Here is a 27,348-nt window from a genome sequence, read left to right as displayed (position 1 = left end):
ACTTGAAAAATGTGACATCAATTTCTTATGAATCTCCCCACTTGTAACGGAGTTCAGTTAGTTAGGTTAATCAGTGCAGTCTTAGAGTTGTCATATGATCGATCCTTTTATAGTCATTCATTCTTTTATTCAGTGAATGCTGAAATTTTTGTCAGTAAATAGTTAATATTTATTAAGAATCTGCTACATATTATTCAATGAACCAGGTGCTGGTGAGAAGTATCTTATTCTCAAAGAGTGTATAGTCTGTGTAGAGAAACAAGAATGTAAACAGAACTTCAACACATTGTGGTAGGTACTACAAAAGAAGTGTTTACAGAGAGCCATGGTAGGCCAAAAGGAAGGTGACCACCTCCTATCTGAACCAATCAGAGAAGACTGGTACAGAGGAGAGACCGCCTGAGCTGAACCTTGAAAAATGAGGTTGTCAGAAGGGCTAGAAGAGACATTCCATCAGAAAACACAGTATTATTCTACAACATCATGCACAATTTGTATGGGCTTGAGGATAAAGTGACATTGAAAAGGCTCAAAAGGCCAGGTTTGATAGCTAAAACACCCCAAATGAAGAGGGAAATGAGGGAACAAAATAGAAAAAAAACATAAAAATGTGTTAAAATAAGTATGTTTGTGGCACAAAGATGCAGGAGAGATTAAGAACATGAATCCTCGCCCTACAGAAGATTGTGCTGAACAGCACATGACCTTCCATAGGCCAGTCTTTGGAGCAGACATTTTGCTGTAGCTTCAACCAATGATTCTGTACTGAGTTTCTCATTTTCCTTAAGGCTAGGCCTTCACAAGGCTTACGTCTCTTTGACCCTCAAACTAAAGTTGCTCTTCCTTCCCCAGCAAGTACTCTCCATCATGTGACCCTGTTGATCGCAACTTGTAAGTGTCTTGTCTGTTCAACTGTTTATTTGCTTTGGACTTGGAAACGATGTGGTTCCTTCCACAGACAATGGTCATTTGAGCTTCTGCTTCTACCCTTCAGTAAAGCATCCATTTCCTGGGTGCTGCAAAGCAATTGGTGCCTACCATTGTGTCTGGCATATCAAAGCCAAAAATCCCGTAGTAATAGCTGGGAGCAGGAACCATATTTTCTCCTGACACTGCACTAACCATCACAACATCTCATATTTCCAGGGGCCTTGTAACCCTTCAATAAATAGTGGTAAAAATGGCTATTTCCTATCTGTATTACATTTTATATCTTAAAAAGCCCTGAAGTTGGCTCCTCAGTCCTAAAGAAACCTGTTTCTTTCTCTCCTAAAATGAGTTAAGGTGCTGGAATTGGAACAGATGGAAAAAAGTGATATAATTAGGAACCAGCAGAAACAGTGGCTTTCCTATTTGTACTGCATGGTTCCTTTCATTGAGTGTAATGTATGAGCTCCAGTATAATATGTAATGTGGTCATCAATTTTAATTTTGCTAGCCATTTATTTCACTGTTGCTGCCATTCCCATCCGAATCTTCAAAGGGCATTGCCAGGATGATTAGCACAGCCACCAGCTCTTTCTCCTGTAATATCACTGAATCTGATCAACCGATTTTCTTTGCAACTTAGGATCACAGGTAGAGAGCTCTTGCAATCACTCACTCTGATAATCATTTGTCGAGAAGGACAGATTTTAGAAGAGTAGTAATCACAATTGCATATTCTGTCTATAACTCACTTAATATAATAATAATGCTAATATAACTCATGTCAGACAAATTATTTGGTCCCATTCCACATGTAAATGGTTATAGCACCTTGGATTGCATACTCCTGCCTCTGCTCAGTTAAAACAGGGTTCATATCCTCAACTGAGGACATGAGAAAAAGAAAGCATACTCAAAATTGGCCACCTCACTGAAAGATCGGATGTTTAAATGTTTCACCTGCAAATAACTATTCCAAATGCATATAAAAGCCAGGAGTCCCCTTGTGCACTAATATTGTGCTTTGCACGTCTTTACTACATACAAGCCAAGTTTATGCAGGAATCAGTACTTAGTGCTAAAAGTCATGAATAAATGTGATTTCAGTTGGTGTTTAAGTTCAAGGAAGATGCTTTTTAACACCAATCTACATGGACAGATTTGCTGAATTATCAACTTCAGTGGATGTTTATAGTCTCAGAGTTCACTTGAGACAAAAAATAAAAAGTCAAAGCATTTTTTTTATTAGGCTGGTGGTTATTTCCTTTTCTCTAAAATTTGAAGAAATTCACATGGTGTCTGATTATAACTTTACCATCTGATAAATGTCTTTCCCCTGGGATAGTAAAATATACAAGTGACTTCTCTAGTTATGACATGAGGTTACCAAGGGAAACGAGGCAAACCGTGGGTTCTGAATTTCCTACGATATGTTCAAAGCTAAACAGACAAAATTTCTATGTTGGCATCCTTGCTGGCTGAAATCTACTTCCCTCATTATTTACGGATTATTGTTTTTCCCACCTAATTCCAGTACTTGTTTAATTCTTAAAGGCTCTCATAAAATGAACATAGGTATTGCATCATCTGTGCTCCTGAGATGAATTTACAGCTAGAATTTACTAGCCTTTAATGACAGTAGAAACTCCTTACTGAAATTCATAGTATTGTGAACATAGTTGAAAATTTATGCCACACAGTTCAATTCTTTGTAAGTACTCAGACATACTCACTCACACATATACCCGGAGATTACAAATAATGGCATTCTGCATAGCAGGCAATTGCATTCCGAATAATCAGTGCCCTTTAATATTCTCATAAGTTACTGTGTTTCAAATTAAGACTAACGTAATTGCAATACTCAACACTGTAAGTTAATGGAATTAAGTCCCCCACTGACTTGGAAGGCCCATAAGTAAGAGATGCTCATTTTTGTTCGCCACTCTATCCCCCATGCTTAGGTCAGTGATGAATTATACTAGGTTTCTTTCTTAAAAATTTTGTTTTAAAAAATAAATAAATAAGTTGTCTAAAAAATTAAGTGGAAAATAATTTCCTCCTTTTTAAATTCCTTTGTGGTAAAGCAGTGTCGAGGTGGATATCATTTTGGATCAAGAGAAATCAAAATTTTTTTTAGGATTTTATCTATTTAAGGGCACCTGTGTGGCTCAATCATTAAGAGTCTGCCTTCAGCTCAGATCATGATCCCAGGGTCCTGGGATCCAGCCCTGTGTTGGGCTCCCTGCTCAGCGGAGAGTCTGCTTCTCCCTCTGCCCATCCCCCTGCTCTTGTTCTCTCTCTGGCTGACACCCTCTCTGACAAATAAATAAATAAAATCTTAAAAATTGTCAGAGAGACAGAGAGAGTGAGCACAAACAGGGGGAGTGGCAGGCAGAGGGAGAAGCAGGCTCCTGGCTGAGCAGGGAGCCCGATGTGGAACTCTATCCCAGGACCCTGGGATCATGACCTGAGCCGAAGGCAGACGCTTACCTGACTGAGCCACACAGGCATCCTGAGAAATCACAAATTAGATTCATATACATATGATACAGACAGTAGCCAGCTGGGCTGGATTTAAAGGTGAATAGTTCCCCTTTACGGGAGAATCTATCATTAACTAAATGTTGAAAAACCACAGTGATTTACAGTTGCTGAAAAACCATAGAGACAGCAAATTATGGTAGCCAAGGAGATGAGCGGGCAAGGGTTGACACAAAAGGCAGAAGTGAATTCAGGTAAGCATCCTGAACTCAAACTATCTGTGGGCCATGTGTCTGAGGGTAATGCACTCACCTGCTTAGATCTAATGATTAAGCATCTCTCTGGTTGGAGATGCTTGATCTTTTGTACCCAGCCTGTGGAGAAAAACACACAATGTACCTGGTCCATGGGAAAAATACAGTCCTCCAGGAAGTGTTAACACTTGGTCTGCTCTGCACCGGGTTCATTACTAGGGTAATACCCACATTTTCTCTCTTATGATGAAAACGTCTGAGTTCTACAGCTCATCCTTTTGTGTGTGGTCAGTAGGAAAACAGGATGATGGAAACATTTGATGCATTCTAACGAGACAGTGTCTTCGCCAACTAATTCATGACATGAAACAAGCACTTGAGGTTCTCATTCATCCTGCTCCCCCTTAGCCTAGCCTAAGTCCAAAAGTACAAACGAGGTTGACTCCATTGGTCCAAGCTAACGCCCTTATTTACAGCCCCCATCCTTTTATCAGACCTGCTCCAAGGTCTTGCTGAGGAATTCACTGTGCTAATAAGAACTTCTGGATGGATAAAATCCACTTCTCAGATTTTTTAATTAACAAGAAGATGCCTGCTTGTGAACTCGAAATACTATGTTCTGTCTTTCTAAATAATCCCATTACATTTTGGAACATGAAGATAAAAGTAAATGGGAAGGAAAGAAAAATAATAATAAAAAGGAAAATTAAAGTCGAAAAAAAAAGCTAGAGACTTCACACCTTTGGGGTTTTTCCATCCTCCCAGCTATTTTTGCTTGCTAACTCTGCCATCCAGCACACATCATGGGTGTTGTGTGCGTCTCCGCCTGGGTGATTGACATGGTGCTAGTCACACTGTCAGCTCCAGCACCACCTTTCCCTTCCAAGCACAGCCAGAGAGGTGTCACTGGAAAAGCTGAAACACTGTATGTAAGAGACAAAAAAGAAGGCACTAACTGGGACATCTTGCCCAGGGGAGGGAGGCTACGGAGAAGGCATGTGATCGCATTCAGACCGGTAGGAGGTGCGTGCCAGGCTTGCTGAACTTTGTTTTCAGTTAGCATTGAACTAAATAGAAACCTGAGGATTTCACCGATTGAAGGGACTTCAGAATTTATCTGGCCCAACAACCTCATTTTAGAGCCAAGACATTTATGGTTGAGATATAACCCTTTGAGGCTAAAATGCAGAACTTGACAATCACAGCTATCCTGCAAAGATCAGTGCACAGAAGGCATGGCCGAACTAATACTTTATAGATCCATCTTCCATTACGCAAGTTGACTTTGGGTGGCTCAAAGACAGAAGTATATTTTAATAGTTAATGTATTAGGGTGCCTGGGTGGCTCACTTGATTGAGCATCTGACTCTTGATTTCAGCTCAGGGCATGATCTCAAGGTACTGGGATCAAGCCCCACATCAGGCTCCATGCTCAGTGGGGAGTCTGCTTGAGCTTCTCTTTCCCTCGCCCTTTGCTCCTCCCCCCACTTTCTCTCTCTCTCAAATAAATAAACAAATCTTAAAAATAGTTACATATTTATTTCCATATGTATTTTAAAAATAGAATCAGTACATTGATTGAGTAATATATAATTTTCTGTAAGTGAAAATAAACAAATCCCATGTTGTGTCAAAGAGAAGTTGCTCTCTTGGAAATGTGGCTTAGTTTTGCCCTTGATTGTCATTGTACCATCTCAGCCACCTCCTTAGAAGTGGAATGGGGCTGAGCTAAAGGCAACTGGAGCTTCGCTGGGGGGCCAACAATGAGGAAGACTTTTCCTAACATCAGAGGTCTTTATTTTTAAGGGAAATTGGGTCACTCACTGAGGTTATGAGAATTCCCCTGGAAGTTTCCCTGGAAAATATTAAACCCAACCTTCCTTGAAACAGTAGGAAATTGAATGAATTCTTCACCTATTTCCATCCATGAGTGTCTGTGATTATTGAGAAAAATGAAAAATGGTAATGCTGCCATAACAATAGTGATACATTTAATATCTAAAATATGTCATGTGGCTGATAAATCAGGTAATAAATTAAAACCTTGTATTAGATAATCCCAATCTCTTATCACAGGCTTTGGGTTGAATAGCAGTAAAACAGGAAAGGAATCAACTTCGAGAAAATCTGGGTTAGGTTTTATTTGGGGGGGTGTATCATTATTATTTCTATAAATTTTGTGGACTTACATTCCCCCTAAATCAACACAAGTGTTAAATGACAGTATTTTGTCATTGAGCCCAGCCTCTCAGAATGAGTGAAAAATAGATGCCCCAGAATCAGGTCTTATTTCTTCTACCAAAACTAAGATAGATCCTGATAGAGACTGTTGTGGCACTTTGTAGACACAGTTCTATGAGAAAGTCCACTGGATGGACTGCTTGCCACCACTGAGCATAAAATGAAGCCTGGTAAGAATCTTTGGACCACTCCATTTTAGGCACCTGCAGTGTCTGCACCACATTCTCAAACAAATCTTCTGATCGAAAGATGCAATGGTGACATCGTGCCTAAGATTCCTGCCCATGAATTTTTTTACTCAACCAAATTAAATGAATAAATATTGAAAGGGCATCGTATTTGGTGATTGGTTTTCACAAATGACTACAGAACTTTGTTTTTTGCAAGCCTGAAAGATGTGTGATGAGACCCAAGAGATCCCCAGCTACTCTCAGAAAAGACAACCAGAATCCCAAATTTCCTGCTTAGTCACTTCTCAAGAACAGCAGCTGCCTTCTAAGACTTATTCCAAGTCTCCTGGCAGAGGATACACTGCCACATTTTTTGTTTTGTTTTGTTTTTTGGCTTTTGTTTTTTTCAGAATTAGTTTTAGGCCACTAAATATAATTTACACCAAAGCTCTCAGGCCAATCACTCCTAAAAAACTTTCATATTACCAAGACAATGTGTCACCTGCCTTCTGGAGTAATAACATAATTGACCTGTCAAAACACACTCTTTATGAGCATAAAATATAAGTTATTAATGGTTTAGATTCAACTGGCTTTCTCATTCCTAGCTACGCCCCCCCTTTTTTTATCAGTATGAGATACAAGTCAACTTAGAACCTTATGGAATTAATAAAAGGGCTTTGCTTCTTCTGAAGACGTAGGTCAAGGATTTCTTCTAAGATGACAACTTCTTGGATACAGGATAAAAAAGTTATGAATGAAACAAAAAGATTCCAGGATTAATCCATACCCACAAATTATATGCATATGGGTTTATTATTAGGCAAAAGTCCTCAGTAAAATTTTGTGATTATGCAAGTTATAAAGACAAAACCAGGGACACAGTTAAGTACATACTTTCCTCATTTTTCTTTGTACAATAATCTCTAATCTGCAATAACAGTCATAAGTCAGCCTAATGACTTCTTATTGAAGTAATAAACATTGATTGAAACTAAGAATTTTCTATTTATGACTCACTATGGCTGTTTTTAAGCATTTTTGAAAGCAACACGCTTTTTGCAAAGTCATCATTTGTTGAATAAATATCAGATGTTAAATGGATTCTCTGGGTTAGATCATCTAGCCATGTAACCAAAAATTATTTCACTTACAGTTCAGCTCATTGTACTTCTTTTCTACTGCCTTTGGTTCCTTTGACTTGATGCCAGTTCACATATTGATGAACGTTGACTTCAACTGTGTGTATGAATTTGGTCTGTTGGGATCTCCTCTCCATAACTTAAACAATGGAATGTCTCAATACTTAATTCTTTGGTGATCTCTTTTAGTCCTGTGGCTTTAAATACCTGCTCTGTGTTGTTGACTTGCAGATTTATATGTCTGGCCCAGCCATCTCCCTTGGAACACAGACCTATATGCAATTGTCCACTTCTCAACTCCACCTCCATCCATTTCATACATCTGAAACCTAACATGACCAAAGTAATTGGTTGACCTTCACATCAAACCTGCTTTGTCTCACATCTTCTCCTTCTCTGTTTATAGCAACTCTATCCTTCCAAGTTCTTTGCCCCAAGTCAGTGATTTCATCTTTGAATTCTTTCTTTCTTACATCCCACATTCAACCTGTCAGCAAATCCTACTCTCCCTACCTTTAAGGTATTTCCAGAACCTGAGAACTTCACCACACCTACTGCTGCCAATCTAGTTCAACCTTCTATTATCTCTCACCTGGACTTTTGGCGTCTTTCTGGGGTCCTTTCTTTAATCCTTATGGCTTGTGGTTTAGTCTCACCATACAGTAGCCAGACTGATCCTTTTAAACGTTAAATCATACCATGCTCTTCTCTGCCTCAAACTCTCTAATGGTTTACTATGTCATTCAAAATAATGGCCCAAGTCCCAACCTGCCTACAAGGTTCCATCTGATCTATCCCCATCTCTAGCCTCCAACAGTCCTCTGACCAACGTCCTACTACTCTCATCCTTGTTGGAGTCTAGATAACCCGGATTATGAGGAAGGAAAGGAGAGAAGAATAGACTGGAACCACAGACAAAAGTGTTTTGATTCTGTGGGGATTTTTTTCCCCCCAAAATTTTTGCATGGCTCATTTATGATGACTCCTGTCACCATAAGTTTGGTTGTGAAGAAAATAACATAGTTTCTGGCCATAGCGATGGTGCACTCATTGCCCCCTTCCAGAACAAAGACTTGTCTCTTTTGTCTTTTGTATTGTTGAATGCTCATGCAACACCTAACATATAGTAAAAAAACAAAAATAAAAACAAAACAAAAAAAAACAGAAAATGTTTGATTAGTCCTAAATTGCTTTATAGAACACTTGGTTCTTTCAACAATTTTAGCAAATAGCTTTTAAAGATGGAATGAAAAGTATCTTGATCAGTTAATGATATATCACACCGGATATCCATACATGCATGCTATTTATGGATGTGTTCACCAACACTGCTATCCCTGTGCTGTTAACCAAGCAGTTCCTAGGCTTCCTTATTAGTGACTAGGACATCTAATGCCAAGTTTTGTGAGTAGTTGAAAAGCCCTTTTCTAGACTTCATTTTAAGGGTTTCTGAATGTGGAACTTTCTCAATATGACTCTTATTTGTGCAGACTTACACCCTTTGTCTTTGAATTTACAGGTAGTTTCCTGATCAAACTTTCCAAGCCTAGGCATCTATATCTGACCAAAGAAATTTCCCAGAATTTATATTTCCTGCACTCTACTGACCCAGGAGAGATCTCTTTCTCTACATATTAAAAACATCATTTATGGGAATAGTTGTTCTTTTAATTTCTGTAACACAAAATTATGCAAGCTTACTGACTAGAAAATTCTCCAGAGGCATTTCGAATGTCAAATTGAGGAGCACATCAGAAAATTTCAGCATGAAATTTCATATCCAACATAATCCACACCAAGTTGTCTAAGAAATTACAGTACTGGAATCGTATTTGGAAAGGTGGTGTGGTTGCAAAATGGCATAAGCATTGATCCTTTTATCAGAATGTAAAAATCTCTTTATAAGTTTTAACCTCCAGTCCTGACCATATGGTGATAGTCAGTGAGATTCTGCAATATTTCAATGGTTTTATAATGTCTCAAACATAGTTCAAGGGTAGCCTGGATGTAAAGCTTTTATGAAGACATATATTTAGGCCCAAAAGACTGAAGGAACATATGTCTTGTTTTCTTTTTCTTATGTTTCATGTGCTACTAATTTATTTTCTGCCAGGCAAAATAAATGAACACCAAGAAGCAGAATGACAAACCTTAAACTTTTCAAAAAGCAGCCCATTTTTATCACGGTGTCCATTATATCCCTTGCATGCAATATTCCCTTTGTTTCTAATACTTTTCACTTTGTTCAGAGAATTCTTACTTATTCTTCAAGGAGCAGTTCAGGTGTCAATCACTGTCCTATTTTCTCTGAGGAATCCCACCCCTCCCCCACACAGCCTGGCCAACCTTACAGCATCTCTCGTATTATTGAGTACTACCTGTCTGTGTCTTTCCTACTGGATTGTGACCCTTGAGATGCCAAACACAATATCTTTTCTATCTCCACATTCTCAGTGCAAAGTGAATAAAATATTAAACAGGTTTTGGGATTTGAAGGAGTTAAAGCAACTAACATCATAATGTCTTTAGATCAGTCACTCAAAGACCCTTTTATAAAATCTATGCTGTGCAATTGTCAATCTCAAGCAAGTATCATTGTGACTTGAGTGACAGTCAGAAGGTCTCAGCTGGTGAGCAGGTCATGCTCAGTGTGCATTTTCTGGCATCTGGGCTGATCTCATTGGCTGGAATTAACTACATTGGATTTTGGACAGCATTTATAGGAGAAGCTGCCTTAGCAATTTCAGTAACAAAGTACACCAATCTTTCTAAAAGTGGAGTCAAACTACTTATTCTCACCCTGATTTCCTCTCGCAGAATCCCGTTCACAATGAGACATGTTGGACAATAGAAAAATTAAAGGAATCATCAACAACCCCTCCCACCCACTTTTTTATGACAAAACTACCTTGAACCACCAGTACTCAAACCACCACTATTCTCAAACCCAGCCAACTCTGGAGGGGACTCAGTAAGCCTTGACCTAGTGCCATGCTTCCAGCACCCAGAAACTAGAGAGTTCCTCCACATAAGCATTGACCACGAAGGGATAAACCACTAAAAGGAAGGCCCTGAATTGAAAAGGAGAGAAAATGCTTTTAACAGGTACAGATACTAATTTCACTACTTTCAGGAGCATTACTTCGTTTCAACAAATAAATATGCACAGCAATATGCTTTCTGGATTTGGTATTCCTGCTCCCTCTGAAGCACAGCTGCAAAGGCAGTCAAATATTTTGGCAGGGGAAGGGGACAGTAGTAGTGCCTTTAAAACTCCTAAAGCACGTAGGTGAGCAGGAGGCAGAGAGGTATCTCTGGGTCAGGCTCCAAGAACCAGGTTCATTTTATTGATGTGACTGTAACACTATGAGAGATGCTGGGGAGGGGCCATACTGGATTTTTCTGGGGTCCTCAATTGCTAATAGTTATTCACCACTGACACTTGAGCAATTTAACACATTGGAAAATAAGTCTGTTTCAAATCTTCTACACCGCGGAACTAAGTGTTCCCAGCTTGTTCTATTTTTGCTGTTGGACCATTTCATTTGAAGACACACTTGGGGAAGATGACAGCACTAATTTAGCTAACAATATTCATTTTGTTTTCATTAGTTGTTTTTGTAGTCTCATATTTTGATGCTTGATCTGATAAATGCATAATACCCAGAGGGTGCCTCTGTTTGTATTAATAACAGCATCTCATTCACACTTCATCAGTGCTAGCACAGCTCAGCTTCATGGTCAAAGGAGCATGAATCAGAAATGTTCATGAGAGGAGGGACATTTCTAATGCAGATGGGAACAATAGGGAGAGGGTGATGTGAGCAGGGAAGAGAGCCCATACTCGGAAGTACAAGGCACTGTACAGGACTAGCAGGCATGGCTTCTCCAAACAGGTCAGTGACTTGGGCGAGTCACTTAAACCACTGAAACCTCAGTCTTTTCATCTTCATAATGGGTGTAGGTCAGTTATACTACAAATCAAAATTCATGGTTCTGTAATTGTATACTTGTATACATGGAGTTTATGATTATATCAGCTCTGTTTAGCTTAGCGCTGATGATTCTTGTGATTGCTTAACAGAAAATTTTAGAAGGGAGAAATATATGCTGCAAATAATTTTTGTAGTATAAATTTTGTAGTATAAATAATACTAATACGAACCATTTATTGGATGTTTGCTTATGTGACAAGCATTATGCTGTTTGATGCATGTTATATTAATTAATCACCACTGCCATGCTGTTGGAAATACAAGTATTTGAATTTATTTTATTAATTGCTCATGAATGTTGGCTCAAAATGCCTACATCCGGGGAAAATATATTTATACTTTGGTTATTAGCCTTAACACATTAGGTGAAATTATCTTTACTTGTTTCCCTCATCAGACTTGATGTTTCTGAAAATGAGGGGCCTGAGCCTTATGTATTTTTAAATTCTCAGCACATAACCCAATGTTATATACAGAAAAAAATAATAAACACTGGCTATACATAATTTAATGAATAAGCACTTCTCCAAAACCAATTTATCCTGAAAATTTACCTCAGTATCTCCTCTTTTGTGAGTCTCTGAAAGAAAAAAGGTAAAAAAAAAAAAAAAAAAAGCAAAGCTTTAATTCTATTAAAGTGGAAAGCGAAAAGCTGAAGCAGAAAAAGAAACTGAATATTTAAAATATGGTTAAATGTCCACACCAAGGAGGAAATAGTGTTATCAGCAGGAAACTAAATCCTACCAATGAGGTAGGTAGCCTGAAAACTACTTTTTGAAATGTGTATGTTCTTTATCTGATATAATTACAGGAAACATTTTAAGAGCATTTTCTATGTGATGACTTACATTAACCTCGAGTACCCTATCCAATTCTATGATAAAAGGCATTTAAAAAGCGGGCCATTGTTATGATCCAGGTGACCCATGGGGAACTGAGCCCAGTAGCAGTTGAAAGAACATGGCATTAGGAGCAACCAACAAAGTAATCTGGTCGTAAACTACGGCATAAAACGTGAAGGCTTGAAAAGAGATGGGAACCAAGAGTTGTACTGTCATAGTAGGATGTCTCCTTGCTCAACCCCAGGGTGGGTAGCTATGTTGCTCTCATTCTCCTCACCCTCCTTACTCATCACAATACCAGAGTAAATAATATCCCAGTGTAGCTATGTCTATGGAAGACGAATCTATAGTTACCCCAGGTTAGATTTCTCATCTCCTTACAGAATGTGTCTACGTCAGTGGCCATGAGTCATACCAAATAAGTGACCATCACTCCTTAACCAAGCTCTTAAAATATGTACAAAAATAGCTACTTCACTTAAACCCCCATTGAGTCCTTCAGTTGTCTTTGAATGCTGATTCAGAAGGATTATTTAGTGTTTAAAATCTTCATGCTTTCTTTTTTATTCCTTTTCTTATTGTTTAGGATGGGAGAATAAAGAAATCTAAGTCATATTGCAGGGACTCACATTAGCATAAGCATTTCTCTTTTCTAGGCAATTTAATTGTTCTTATGATTAAGGAAATGAGAATGAAATCAGTCATTCTTTTGCACAGTGGGAAGAATACTGTGTAATCAATAACAATTTTGCATAAAGGCATTTTTTTTTATTTAGGTGGTAGAGATAACATTAAGTGGTGACCATCTCTGCATTCCTCCTACTTTCATCAAAAAGCTCCTTGGCTCTGTCACTAAAAGACAGGAGCACCTTGATAGGAATCTGAGCTTGTGAAAATCAATGAACAAAACTCATTGTGTTTTTTTTTTTTTTCCATTTTCTCCCTGCCCCAGATACTCTCTTCTCCCTTTGATGCCTTTCTCTGCCCCAGGAGACTGATTGCCCTGCACTAGCAGGCTCCCTGCCAACTCTGCCCTACTCGTCAGGGGAATGAAAGGTTGGGTTGCCCTCTTCCTCCCTGCTTTGGACGGGGCCCCTTCCCCACCACAGCCCCAGCCTGGCAGCCCCTCTTCCCTGCTCAAGCTCTCTCTGATTCTGGGAACACCAGTTTTTTGCCCATTTCCCTTTAAACCAGAGGGTGGTATCAGCTTCCTGCTGTTGCTTATCTCTCAGTGTCCAATACCCTGTCTGTTCCCTGACCCAGCAATTCATTCCTTCATTAAATTCTCTTCATTGGAGTGGATTCTATTTTCTACTGAGCCTTGACTGATAACAATGGTGAACGTGAAAGCAGACCAACTTAAACATTTCCATTCCAATCCCTCAACTCTGTTGAAATATCTATGAAAAATAACAGCCCTTCTCTTTGTGTAATTGAGGGGGGGTTGAAATAGTTTAACCGTCATGCCTGGGTCTCTGTAGCCAGAAGGGATTATTCATCCTGGTAATCAGGGAGCACAGTGATGTGCATGGATTTTGTATACTAGAGCGCTGCTTCTCCTGGGTCCCACTGTGGAGTCACCCTTCTTGCCAAAGGGAATGGGATATCATACTCCCTCTTACTGACTTGAGAACAGGGACAGAGCGACACTCAGAAGGTGATCAGAGAGCAGGGCTGTTGGAGCCATATTGGAGTCTTGAGACAAAATGAAAAACCAGTAACACTGATCACATCTTGATGTAAATGTTTTATATTTGGTTCATCAGGGCTTTTTGCATTAACTTTAATTGTTAATATACTGAATTTTAAATTTTTCACCTTGATAACTGAGTTGGTCGGCACCTTCCATTATATCCTGCACCCGAGGTGAGTGCCTCACTGTCCACTCCGTAGTCCAGACCCTAATAGAAAGACTCAGAAAATGGAAACCTCCCTCAATGTGAAAGAGAGCCAAGGTAGGTTATGGTATTGTTATTAAAGAAGCAAACTTGGAGCTTAGGCAGACTTAAGTTTGGATTTTCCCCCTGCCACTTACCAGTTGTAACCTTGGGGGAGTAGTTTAAACTCTCTAAATTTCAATTTCCTCACTGCAGGATGAAGGTGATAGTATAGGTCAACAAACCTGGTCTGCATGCCAAACCCGGAATATTCTAGAACCAAATGATCATTCATACATCCGCACAAGCAAAGTCTGACTGAACTGAAGTAAGGCGATTCATAGTCTTTCTATATTCCCAGTATAACGTGAGTACTGGGCTACTGCCTTAGATCTCACGGTGGGGGGAGGGGGCGACACCAATTAGGTGTAAGTCATGTGGACAATACAGCCTGTCTAAAATCTGAAAGTTCTGAATTTTAAAACTTAGATGAGCCTCAGGCTATGGACAGTGATGGTGAATCTGTAATAGATTTTCATGGGGATTCAATGACACGCTGCTGGAGAGTGCACCACAGAATGGGGGTGCCGGGGGAACACTCACTAGAACACAGGCTTTCCCAGAACCCCGGAGACTCCGGAAGCACAGATTCCATTCTGAGGCATCCGGGCCCTGACACTGTTGGCTCCCTGGTGAAAGACTCATCTTGCAGGCACTGAGTTGGGTTCCAGAAGCAAAACGGTTGTTATATAAACCCTTCTAGAAAATGACGCCAAACCCCGAATTTGAAAAGGCAGCAGCATGGCAAGAATGACGATTTGTCCTCTTTGTGGACACATTGCCTCAGGCAGCTGCGGGCTCCTATTACATTTTGGGGGAAGCCAGGAAGCTATGTTGAGATGCGCGGCCTATGTTCCTACCCTATGTGACTACTTCTCTTCCAATTAGGTTTGCGGGTTTGGCTAATTAAATCAGGAACTTAATGTAACTTTGAAGTATGTACATGGGTTGGGAGTGGCTCTCGTCCTGTCACCGAGCTGAAACACTGCAGTGCTCGATAAACATTGTCTATTACTGTCATCTTTATCATGATTATTTCCTCACTGGCAACAGGCATTTTTCAGAAGTGAAGCTTTCTTAGAAATCAGTTGATTTACAGTATAATCTTTGAGCAATTGCAGATGCAGAGACCAAAATTTCGCCGTAATTATGACTAAAAGCTTGTTGGAAGTACAGGGGAAACATCATCCAGTCTGGGTGGGATGCTAACTCTATCAGCAAAACATGAATGATGAAGAGACATCCAGACTGGACCATAACAGAGACCATTCCTTTCCTTGCACATGACTAAGGATTTTGCCCATTTCCAATAAGCATCGGAAGGTAATTTCATAGCCTGTTTTAAATTCTTCAGTGTTCCTTGTTTTTAATTATGTCTAAATTAACTTGGTAGAACAGAATAGTTTTTATTCTACAGGGTGGGTTTAGTCCTTGTCATTTTTTAAACTTTCTACACATTGTCTTTGTAGTGTCAGATGATTAATCTGGCTGAAGACCCCATCTGTAACTTCAGTCAGACTCTGGCTCTCAGACTGGAGCCTTGAATCTGGGGAGTTACCTGGGAAGGTGATGCAGTGATGATACGAACACCCCTCAGGCTTGCTGAGATTAATGGGGAGTCTGTGTACTGGTCAAAATCATCTCACAACGTAGACAATGAATGCAAATCACTTCTCTCATGGCATCTATTTTTCTCATTTATAACATTTGGAAGTTGCACTAGAATTTTTTCAATTCTCTTTTCTTTTTGCTGAACTATAATATTACTTTTTTTAAGTAAGAAGCCAAAATATGACAGTTACAAAAACCGAGGCATTCTGTTTGAAGAAGTCAAGGTGCGGAGCCCACCCCCCAAAGCCCCTTTATCCCCAGGTTGTCTGCTGCCTCCTAGTGCATTTACAAAGCAGGTAAGAATCCAAAGGGTCTTATTAGAATCCATGGGCCAGATGGTTCCTAAGAAAGAATTCTTTCTACTCTAGCAACGGTCTAAATCCACAAATCTTCGAGTTTCGAATAGTTACCATTTACAAAGTGTCTAAGATGTACAAGGCCTGGAGTAAGCATTTTATACACAGTACCCTATTTAAGCTTTAGAAAGACCTTACAAGGAAAGAACCACTTATCGCCTGATACGGATTAAGAAGGGTTTAAATAACTTTGCTGAGGTCACAGAGCCACTAAATGTGGCTATAGAATTCAAGTTCAGTCCAGCTGACCCTAAAGCCCCATATGCTAACCAGCATGTCTATCACAGAATCCAAAAGAGAAAAATTAGCCTCGTGAATAAATTTCTAGAAATAGTTTGGCCTGAAACTCAGCTTAAAAGGACCTGGGCTTCACACTGGTTTTTTTCCACTCTGTATAGTAGCTTTCTCTCCCCTGCCACCCCCCCAACTCCCATAACCTCCCCTAATCCCCATTGCATTCCACTCCCCTCCTCTTTTCTCTCCAAACCACCTCTCTAGGTCTCTAGAAGTTTATGGCAGGAAACATGGCCACTGGAAGCTGCCCAGTCTCAAAGCTTATACCCTAGCAATCCAGACAGCAAATGCCCAGGGCATTTCTGGACCTTTTCACGGTGGGTCCATTCAAGGGGGCAGAATAAGGGCACAATATGGCTGTTACTTGTACAGATGCATAGCAGTCCTCATAGAAGAGAGATGGCAAGGTACTAGCACTCTGAACAAAGTATTAGAAGGTGGGTTCATTTCAGAGAAAGATGGTCCTGACTGGATTTGAAAAAGATTGCTCTTGTTTTTATTTTCTCATTGAAATAATTATTATCAAGTACCTGCTTTGGTCATGCTGTAGGAATGTGTAAAAATCTGGAAGTCCAAGTATACAGTTTTATCTAGAGTTTTCCACTCACTACTTGTACAAATTACTACTTGAAAAATGACTTCTCTGCTAGTTCAGTTTGTTTGTGGGATGGTTGTGTTTTTGGTTTTATTTTTTGGTTTTTGATATATTAAATGAAACGGTATTCTTTAAAGAGTTCTTGATCATGAACATTTTCTAGGTTGGTAGATCGGTTCAGAAAATTTGAGTAATGCCAAATATAAGTCCAAGTATTGGGGAGATCAAAACATACAAACATTTTTCATATGTGTAGTTGCTTAAGTTTTATATTTGACCTTTCCTACAGTTCTGTTGGATGCTAGTCCAGATGTCATGATGGCCTTACACTTCTGTGCAAGGAAGAAATACATCAAGAGGTTAAGTAATTTGTTCATAACCACATAAGTGACACCATGGCTTGAACTCAGGTCTCCTGATTTAGAGTCAGTATGCGCTGGTCATCTGGATAATTTTCCCTAGCCATCAGAAAGACTCAAGTCTTAGTCATTGTCATTCTCCATCTGATATAGGTTCCTAGTTCTAATTAGATGGAAACAGAGTAGATGCTCTAGAGGTCTGTCTGCCCCCCCTTCTTTAAAGCAGCTTTTCCTTTGGCATTTCCGGGTGGTGTGATCAGTGTTGCCACCTGTAGAAATGCAACCTACCTCATTCTGGAATATCAGTCAACAGAACTTCTAGGTCTGGTCTATTTAACAGTCCATAAAGGGGAACCATGAACACCTAATCCTAATAAGTTCATTGTGTTTTATAGATGGGGGGAGGGGGCATAGATGAAAAGAAAAACACAAAGTAGGCAATGAATCTTATCTGTAATTTGCTGTTTCATTTGCTCCCAGTTCACCTCTTGTACCTGAACCAACCATCTAACTCCTTCTAAACAAGGTTACTTAGTCAGGATACCCAGTGATATTGTGCCTTGTATAATAAATTCTCTGCTCAAAACAGTCCTAATAATGTAATCTTTTCAGTTTTGAAAGGGAAAAACTAGCTTTAGCTCAAAAAGAATTTCTATAATTCAATCATTTCAGTATCAATCACCATATACGTACCTAAATCAATTTTAGATCAGACCTTAAGTTGGTTCAGGAAGGAAACAATATCAGGACAATGAAAGAATAGAATAAATATATAGAGAATAATAGAATAAATATAACCATAGCCCCCATGCGTGCCACCCTTTTACTTCTCCCTTTTTAATTGTTTGAATTCAGCTTTTGTATCTATCAGTGAGTACCAAAATAGCATTATTAAGAGAGATTATTGCCCTCCTAAGCGTCCAAACCAATGGCCCTTTTCCCAGTTCTGATCTTTGAACTTTACATAATATCTGACTCTAATAATCACTCCTCATTAAAATGTTCTCCTTCTCTGATGCTGAGGACAGGAAGCCACTGTATTGCTTTCACCTTTCTGAAAGTCCCAAGTACCTTCCTTCTTCACTTGCTCCCAATGTTAATTTTATCTTCCTCCTCTCTCTACCTCAGATTCATATCTTGTTCCCAGCTTCAAATATCATTATAGGAAAGACCTCCAAATATAAATAATAGTAAATTTCCTAGCAGAAAGAAATGAAACAGGAGAAGGGATGGTACTGTCCAATGCACACACTGCTACTCACCCACTGAAAAGAGAAGCCGTGTGTTTCCTGAAAAAGGGACAGGCTGGATTCACAATTTATAAACTGTTCAAATTTTTATTTCTGTTTATAAAGCTAATAGAGATCTCCCTACTGCTTTTGGGGAACTTTCTTGAATCCTCTTCACATAAACTTAGCCTCTTTGTTTCTCATTTCCAAACACATAGGAACCTGTATTATCTGGACTTGATATCTAACATTTATTGATGTGAGAGTTACTGGATTTTGAATATTAACTCATGATTTTCATGTCATGCTACATAGAAATAGACCACGCACACAATAAAACCTGAGCAAGTAAAACTTACAAAAACTAAGTGTGAATCTCTATGAAAAATATTAAAAATGAAATTGTTTCTGGTAGTTTTATAGATATCCTCCCCAGACCCTGCACACTTTTATCTGCATAAAGAGTCTTCTTTTTTATATGAATTGCAACTTTCACAGTTACTGTGAGTAAGAGAACACTGAAGGGAACATGAGTGTCTGAGTCAAGATTCAGGTCCACATAGAGGCTCCACAACCTTCTAGTTCAACCTCCATGTCTTTATTTCTGAAGCAAAATTATTGTAAATGCCTGTTAACATTCTTGGAGGGATTAAAGGTAATGATGTAAAATGAGTAAAATATAGTAGATGCTCACTAAAAAGGCATTGCTCTTACAGTGAGCACCTCCACGGTAATGCAGAAGGACCAGGAGGCTAAAGAAAGTGCACATGGAATGAAGGAAGGCAGCCTGTAATTAACTCAAAACCAGAAACCCGAGTTGGAGACAGATCAAGATATCCTGCTTTCTACTTCTATTCAGTATTTGCAACAAGTACAATTACAACTTTAAGTTTTTTTTTTTTAATTAGTGTTATAATGGAAAGAACTAAACAATATGGCAAAATCCAAGACGGTCGATGGTTCTGGTGTATATGACAAGAAAAGTCAAGAACGGTGAGGACTGCCTAGGTGGTGTGTTTTTTCCATGCACGGGTGCCAAATAGGTGTTTGTTTACTGGCTTACTTGCATTATAAGATTATTTAGTCTTAGCCTCCTTTACTGAAAGGCTGGATGTGAGTATAGCATGGTTAAGAGAACCTGAACAATGAGCTTATCAGGTTTAGATGCAGGAAGGGAGGGGTTGGTGCTGTGTATCTGCCATCCTTGGTCATCTGAGGATATTCAGGTACATTTGTGTAGCTATATGGGTAGGTTTTTAAAATTGTTCTCAAGTGTCTCTGAAATAAACTTTGATATAAATGCTCTGTGCTCCCATAAGCCTTAGTAGACTCAGATCTTCATGCAGTGAAAGAATGTTTCCTCTGCTTTAAAAAATCAATCACGGCAAACAGCAGAGGGAACTTGAACTCCCTCATATCGATGTCAAGTTTAAAGAAAAGAGAAAAGAATTCTTAATCTCAGGAAACAAACTGAGGGTTGTTGGAGTGATGGAGTGGCTGTGTGATATTCATTGGGGAGGGTATGTGCTATGGTGAGTGCTGTGAATTGTGCAAGACTGATGAATCACAGACCTGTACCTCTGAAACAAATAATACATAATACGTTAAAAAAAAAGAAGAAGATAGTAGGAAGGGAAAAATGAAGGGGGGGATATCGGAGGAGGAGACAAACCATGAGAGACGATGGACTCTGAGAAACAAGCTGAGGGTTCTAGAGGGGAGGCAGGTGAGGAGAGGGGTTAGCCTGGTGATGGGTATTAAGGAGGGCAGGTTCTGCATGGAGCACTGGGTGTTATATGCAAGCAATGAATCATGGAACACTACATCAAAAACTAATGATGTAATGCATGGTGATTAACATAACATAATAAAAGAAAAGAAAAAAATAAATAAATACTGTTTTAAACATTAATAAAATAAAATAATAATAATAATAAATTAAAAAAATAAAGGATCTATTGGGTAGTTTCAAAAAAAAAAAAAGAAAAAAGAAGATACCTTACTGCATGAGGATGAACAACAAAATCCTAGCAACTGACCTTTGACTGAGTAGTTATAGGAAGATGCTGTTTGTTTCCCTGAGCCAATTGAATCATGATGCTCCTTGTACCCTGGAAAAATATCGACTTCAATTAGAAGTAAAAAAAAAACAAACAAAAAACTGAACAGAATGTTTGATCAATTAATGGCTTCATCTTAATCACATCTTTTTTTTTCTCATTAAATTTTTGTCTTAATGGGTCTCAAAATTCTGTGACAGATTTTTGGCCAAGTTGTTTCCATTAAAAAGTATTTAATTACATCCTTCTTTAGCAGGATAGACCTAAAAGAGTAGGCCTATAACAAAAGCTACAAAACAACTACCCTACTTTAGGTTATTCCTAGAAAGCCTTGGGTACATTGCCTAGAAAATGAACAAAGAAATCATGATACTATTTAATCAATTTTCAAATATCCGGAAGTTGATTATTCCATTTGTGGATGGTTCATATCTCTGTTCTCCTTCCGTTCTCTTTGGCTGAATGCCTTTTGGCTATGATAGTGTCCCCATACACTTCCACAAGAGAATGGGTAGGAAGAAAGATCAGCAAGCATACAAATCAAGAGACCCATAAACATGAGAGAATAGTAAGCACTTTAGCTAAATGAGGCTCATCTATTACCTATAGATCTAAAAATTTCATGCTTTCTGTAAAATCATAGTATGATGTCTTGCCAGCTCAGGACTTTGTATCATCAGCATTTGATAAATCTCAGTAGAAAGAAAGGATAGCACAATGGTAGAGATCCCAGCTGCAGAGCTGAGTTCCCTGTGTTCACACTCAATTTCTAACCTTAAAGTTGATTGACTTACTCACTTGACCTCTCTATGTCTTAGTTTTATTATCTCAAAATAGCATTGTTATAGACCATATTGTTATCCAAACATGCATTAAAGGGGCAAAGTCTGAAGATGAGGATGGACCAGGGGAGAAAGACTAATTGAATTTCTGCCATTTTCACAGCTCCTGACCAACAGCAACAAAGGCAGCTATCTATCCTGGAGAAAATATATATACCTTCCCAAACAGAAAATCTATAGACCATGGGACACTCCTCTCAAACACACTCTCACTAATGTGATTAGTCACCATGAAAAAGGTGAATCCATACTGATGCCTACGCCCCTTGGCAGGAAAGGATAATCTCTACCTTTCCAAACTGGACTCTGGTATCATTATTCAAATATTAAGAAAAGTTGCACAAATTTTGTTAAATGACCCAACTGTGACTGACAAAAGATTCAGTTTTCTTTCTACCAGTCTCAGGCTACTGAATCCCTGAAATGTGGAATATCTGATGTATCATAAAGCTAAATTGTCTAACTTATATCTTAGGAGAAGGATCTGAATAAATCCCCTGCAAAATAGGTAGTAAGCCCAAGAATAAAACCGCACTATCTGGGGGCATAGGGGATCAAACTTACATAAACGGATGTTACTCAAATAATAGAGGGAGAGTGGAAAAACCAGGTAAGAAGGATTATTTAAAAGTTAGGAAATGAATATAGCATACAAAAGCTAGATTTAAATATTGATTCCAGATTTTTAAGAGAGCAAATGCTTTACAGTCTCAAGAAAATTAAAAAAAAAAACAGACTTTGTAAAACAATACATAAAAGATGAGGTAGATCACTGGCTGAATAGGATAAATCAAAGAATTAAAGAAAAAATTTTAAAGAAGAACTTCTGGCAAAAGATGAGCAAATGAGCTCTCTTTAAAACCATGGAAATGGGAAAATAATGTAGAATAGAGAAACTTTCATACCCAATGAAGCTAAGAAATGGCTATAACCCAAACAAATTTTAATTTTAATTTGCTTAATTTGTTAAATTAAACAAATTAATTTGTTTAATTTCCAACAAAATTGAGAAAAGGCAGAGTGCCGATACATCATAATATCTATAACTCTGAAAAACAGCCTGGAGATCAGAAAGGGAGAGGAAATATGTGGTCAGTTTTGCTGCTGCTAAAGAAAGTTAAAAGAGCTAAGTCAACACCAAATGCCAAACAGAAGATGTGAATGCACAAGAGCTTTCTTCTAAGTCACTACAGTCTCCCACTCAGTAGAGGGCATGCTTACTGCAGGAGGGACTCTAGGCTTTTGACTCACCCAACCAGAATCCTTAGGAATGGAGACTAAGAATCTGCTTTAACAGCATTATGGGAGCTTCAGATAATGGGAATTTAAGGATTATGGTGATTCACATACTAATTTTATATATGTGTATATATATATATAGTGTTAATATGTTTATATATTTATATTTATTATATTTATATATATTATATATTTTAATGTGAAATACAGCAAACAGAGAGAGAGGGGAGAAAGACAGATAATTAAAAGTGCGTGTGTGTGTGTACGTATAATATATATGGCACTATTTCTTGTGCATATCACCATAAAGAGAATTCACCATAAAGTATCCAAAGATCATTCATAAAAGATGATCATATATTAAGCCTCAAGGAAAACATTAATAAATACCAAAAGGTACAAATAATCAGACCACTTTTCTTCATCTAGAATTCAATAACCTAGCAAATAATAACATAAATGTAAAGCAAACATCCCAACCTTTTTGAAATGTAAAAACTCCCTCTCACAAAATTTATGATTGAAAGAACATATCAAGGTTAACATTACAGAATAATTACAAAATAATAAAATGGAAAACATTTTTAAAACAAAGACAGAGGGGTGTCTGGGTGGCTCAGGTGGTTAAGCGGCTGCCTTGGGCTCAGATCATGATCCCAGGGACCTGGGATGAAGCCTGGCATTGCGCTCCCTGCTCAGCGGGGAGTCTGCTTCTCCCTCTGCCCCTCCCCCCCACTCATGCTCCCTCCCTCCCTCTCTCTCTCTCAGATAAATAAATAAAATCTTTAAAAAAAATAAAACGAAGTCATATAAGCAAAGCTGTACATACAGGAAGAAAATTGTCTTAACACATCACTAAATAATAATGTATTTATTAAATAAGGCATTCAGTTCAAGAACTCGGAACAAATAGAGTAAGAAACAAACCTGTAAAGAAGGCAAAATGAAGGAATGAATAAAGAGGAGACCAGAAATTAGCAAATACAAATGAACAGAAAATAGAAGACAAAAATTGGAATTGGTAAATATATATGAAAGTACATTATTTGCAGGAGGGTGGAAAAATTACTTTAAAACACATACAATTAGCTAATCATTAAGAGGGAAAAAAGGGGGAAAGAAGCACAAATGCTTCTTAAATTAAAATTAAAATATAAAAGAAAATATTAAAATATACAAAGAAAAAGTTCTGAATATGTAAAGGATTATTTTATATAACTCTGAAAATAAGTTTTTTTCTTTAAATTTTTTATTGTTATGTTAATCACCATACATTACATCATTAGTTTTTGATGTAGTGTTCCATGATTCATTGTTTGTGCATAACACCCAGTGCTCCACGCAGAACGTGCCCTCTTTAATACCCACCACCAGGCTAACCCCTTCCCCCACCCCCCTCCCCTCTAGAACCCTCTGTTGGTTTTTCAGAGTCCACAGTCTCTCATGGTTCGTCTCCCCCTCCGATTTACCCCCCTTCATTCTTCCCCTCCTGCTATCTTCTTCTTCTTTTTTTTTTTTCTTAACATATATTGCATTATTTGTTTCAGAAGTACAGATCTGTGATTCGTCTTGCACAATTCACAGCGCTCACCATAGCACATACCCTCCCCAATGTCTATCACTCAGCCACCCCATCCCTCCCACCCCACTCCAGCAACCCTCAGTTTGTTTCCTGAGATTAAGAATTCCTCATATCAGTGAGGTCATATGATACATGTCTTTTTCTGATTGACTTATGAAAATAAGTTTTTAACCATGAATGAAACTGATAGTTTTCTAGGAAAATATAAATTATCAAGAGAAATCCAGAACATATAAGAAACCTACACAGACCAAAAAGAATAAGTGAAATAAAGTTACTCCCCCAAACTGCCAGTTTTCATAGAAAATCCTTCCAACTCATACAGGAATAATTTTTATGTTATTTAAATATTTTCAGATCACAGAAAGATGAAAGCTTCCTATTATTTTGTCAAAGCCAGAATAAGACTCATATCATAACTGGACAGAGATGTTTTCAATATTTTTTGAAAATATAAAATAAATGAATATTTAACCCAAGTAGTTGGAATAATTAAAACACACAATGAAGTCAGCATGAAGAAATTAATAAAAAATAAACAGTGAATTAAAATGAGAAAAAATCAGATTTAATAAGTAAACAAGAACTAAGAATGTGAGGATAATAATAAGAATCGCCATATCCTGAGGTTCTCTTAAAAAGGCACTGAAGTATTCTTCCTCTTCAAATCTCCAAGTTTTTTCTTTCTTCTCTTTTTTACAAAATACCAAATTTTATTTAGAAATAATACAACATCCTCCTAAAATGTATTCTTATTCCTAAAATGGGTAAAGCTCCATCTCTTAGAATTCAGCTCAGCCAAATTATATGTCCTATTAATAATTGGACTGGCATTCAAAGAGGAGATGATCACTGTTTTCCTGTAGCTCAGTCTAATAGGGAAGACAAACCTATACAGAGAAATGCACTCTAATAAGGGTAGTAATGGAGTTAAGGGAAAAATAATAATCCATTGCTCTTTTTTTCCTATTGAACAAAGACAATTTATTCTGCTCAAGACGATTTATTGCACAACAAACTAAAAAACTGAAGTGATGTGATTTGGGTTACTGTTGTATATTAATATCATAAAATCATAGAGAAATCACTTCATTTTCTTGAGCCTCAGCTCCTTCATCTCAGAAACTAGGGTAATGACTATACCTACAGTACTGAGCTCATTGGGTGTGAGGCTCAAATGAGGTAATGTTCCTGAAAACCCTTTTAAATGTGCTATATGCAAGAGTTATTTTCATTAAAACCATTAGCATCAAAGTGTAAATGATTGTGAATTTCACAAGTATAGTTGAATTTCACACTTCTTCCATTTGGTCTAGAAAACCATCTTCAGTCACCACTTTTTAAAGTCAACACTTTCTTAAATGAATAGTGTACAAAGGATCCGATTCACAAACATAACGGCTGTTCTTCATCTTAAAGTCATAGTCATATCCTAAATTAGTTAAGATCAGTATGCGATCCAGAGTGTCAAGTTCTCTGTAGCTTACATAATGAGGCTCTTTAGGAGATGCTGTGCTTACTCTTTCTGACTATATTCATTATTTAGACAATGGTTATTAATCATGTACTTACGATGTAATGACAATTACAAAACAATAGTTCTCCAAACTGACCTCAGGTCAGCAGATCCTGCCTACTCTGCTACAGTGAATGCTCACACTAATACACCTTCCAGAATGTTGACATTCTGTTCCTATCTGAACGATGTGCTTACTAAAAGTTGATGTCTATTCCCAATCTACTTATGTTGATTGTACTGGTAATTATACATATGTAATTTAATTTACTACTGAGTAAACTAATTAAGTGTAACTGGGGAAAACAGAGAATTATTGTTTCCATCAATGTGAATTTGAATGGTTTGCAAAGATGAAAAAATGGGCCACTCACTTGAAAATCCACTGTCAAGCGAGTTGTGGACAAGGCACCTGTATAAGGTTAAGGGGAAGGGAGATAAAAAACCTGAAAGGATTCTGAACTGATACTGTGTCATAAGTATCTAGCTTCTCATTCTACTTCCAAGGCTATGGAAATTCAGGATCATGCCTTATGCTTGTGGTTAATGACATATAATAAAGATGAGTCAGAACTTTTATCAGTGGACCCAAAGAACAGGATGTAAGTGGCCAAAGAACAGCCTGAGCTCTCTCTCAAAAATTGCTGAATAAAGGTATACTTCACGTCTTATAAGTTAAAATTTTTAAGGTATAGAGGATCACTTTTATGATTCTCCATTGACTTTTTTAGAATAAGCTGACCAATTATACCTTATTAAAATAGGAGTTTATAAACTGGAATTATTTCCAAATGAGAACATATATTATAAGAACACTTAAGATTATTTCAAAATCCCATTAAACAAATAAATACAGATTAATTCCCAACTCAGACTTTGGTATAATAACACACAGTGGGGAATGGAAGATGAATAAAGCTAAGTAATGACTTTCAAAGCACTGAAAACTCACATATTTCTTACATTTGAGAAACGTCTCAGATCCCCTGATTCTGTTCTCAGGTTTGAAGCTGTGTAGATGACAATTTGCATAACCTTTAGAATGGCCTGATATAATGCCGTCCAAAAGTAACGCATCCTTGGTTTTGCTGAACCAATCAGATATAGGCGCTAAAAATACAACCTGAGTGGCGCGTGGGTGGCTCAGTCCTTAAGCGTCTGCCTTCGGCTCAGGTCATGGTCCCAGGGTCCTGGGATCGAGCCCCTCATTGGGCTCCCTGCTCCGCGGGAAGCCTGCTTCTCCCTCTCCCACTCCGCCTGCTTGTGTTCCCTCTCTCACTGTCTTTCTCTCTGTCAAATAAACAAAATTAAAAAAAAAAATCTTAACAAAAATAAATAAAAAATAAATAAAAATAAAAATACAACCTGATGTTTTAAAGTTCATATTGTCAGGGCGCCTGGGTGGCTCAGTCGTTAAGTGTCTGCCTTCGGCTCGGGTCCTGATCCCAGGGTCCTGGGATCGAGCCTCGCATCAGGCTCCCTGCTCAGTGGGAGGCCTGCTTCTCCCTCTCCCACTCCCCCTGCTTGTGTTCCCTCTCTCACTGTGTCTCTCTCTATCAAATAAATAAATAAAATCTTTTAATAAATAAAGTTCGTATTGTCTGTCAGCCACATTAGTCATTTTTATTGATAGGAATTCCTACAGCTGTGTTAGAAAGAGACCTCTCAGAAGA

At 38.1% G+C, this 27,348-nt stretch overlaps 1 long non-coding RNA gene across 1 annotated transcript in view; it reads right to left on the bottom strand.

Annotated features, from left to right (window-relative positions):
* Positions 1 to 8,139: 8,139 nt before the first annotated feature.
* LOC113927345 overlaps positions 8,140 to 27,348 on the bottom strand; it is a 151,988-nt gene continuing 132,779 nt past the window's right edge. The window contains exons 7-8 of the long non-coding RNA XR_003521590.2: positions 11,768 to 11,793; positions 8,140 to 8,334 (exon numbers count right to left, since the gene is read on the bottom strand). This is a non-coding gene — a long non-coding RNA (uncharacterized LOC113927345). The remainder of the gene's footprint in view (positions 8,335 to 11,767; positions 11,794 to 27,348) is intronic.

Source organism: Zalophus californianus, chromosome 7 (assembly GCF_009762305.2).
Source record: "Zalophus californianus isolate mZalCal1 chromosome 7, mZalCal1.pri.v2, whole genome shotgun sequence".
Taxonomy (NCBI): Eukaryota; Metazoa; Chordata; class Mammalia; order Carnivora; family Otariidae; genus Zalophus; species Zalophus californianus.
Note: the sequence above shows the minus strand (reverse complement) of the source record. Positions and strands in the feature narration are given on the sequence as shown.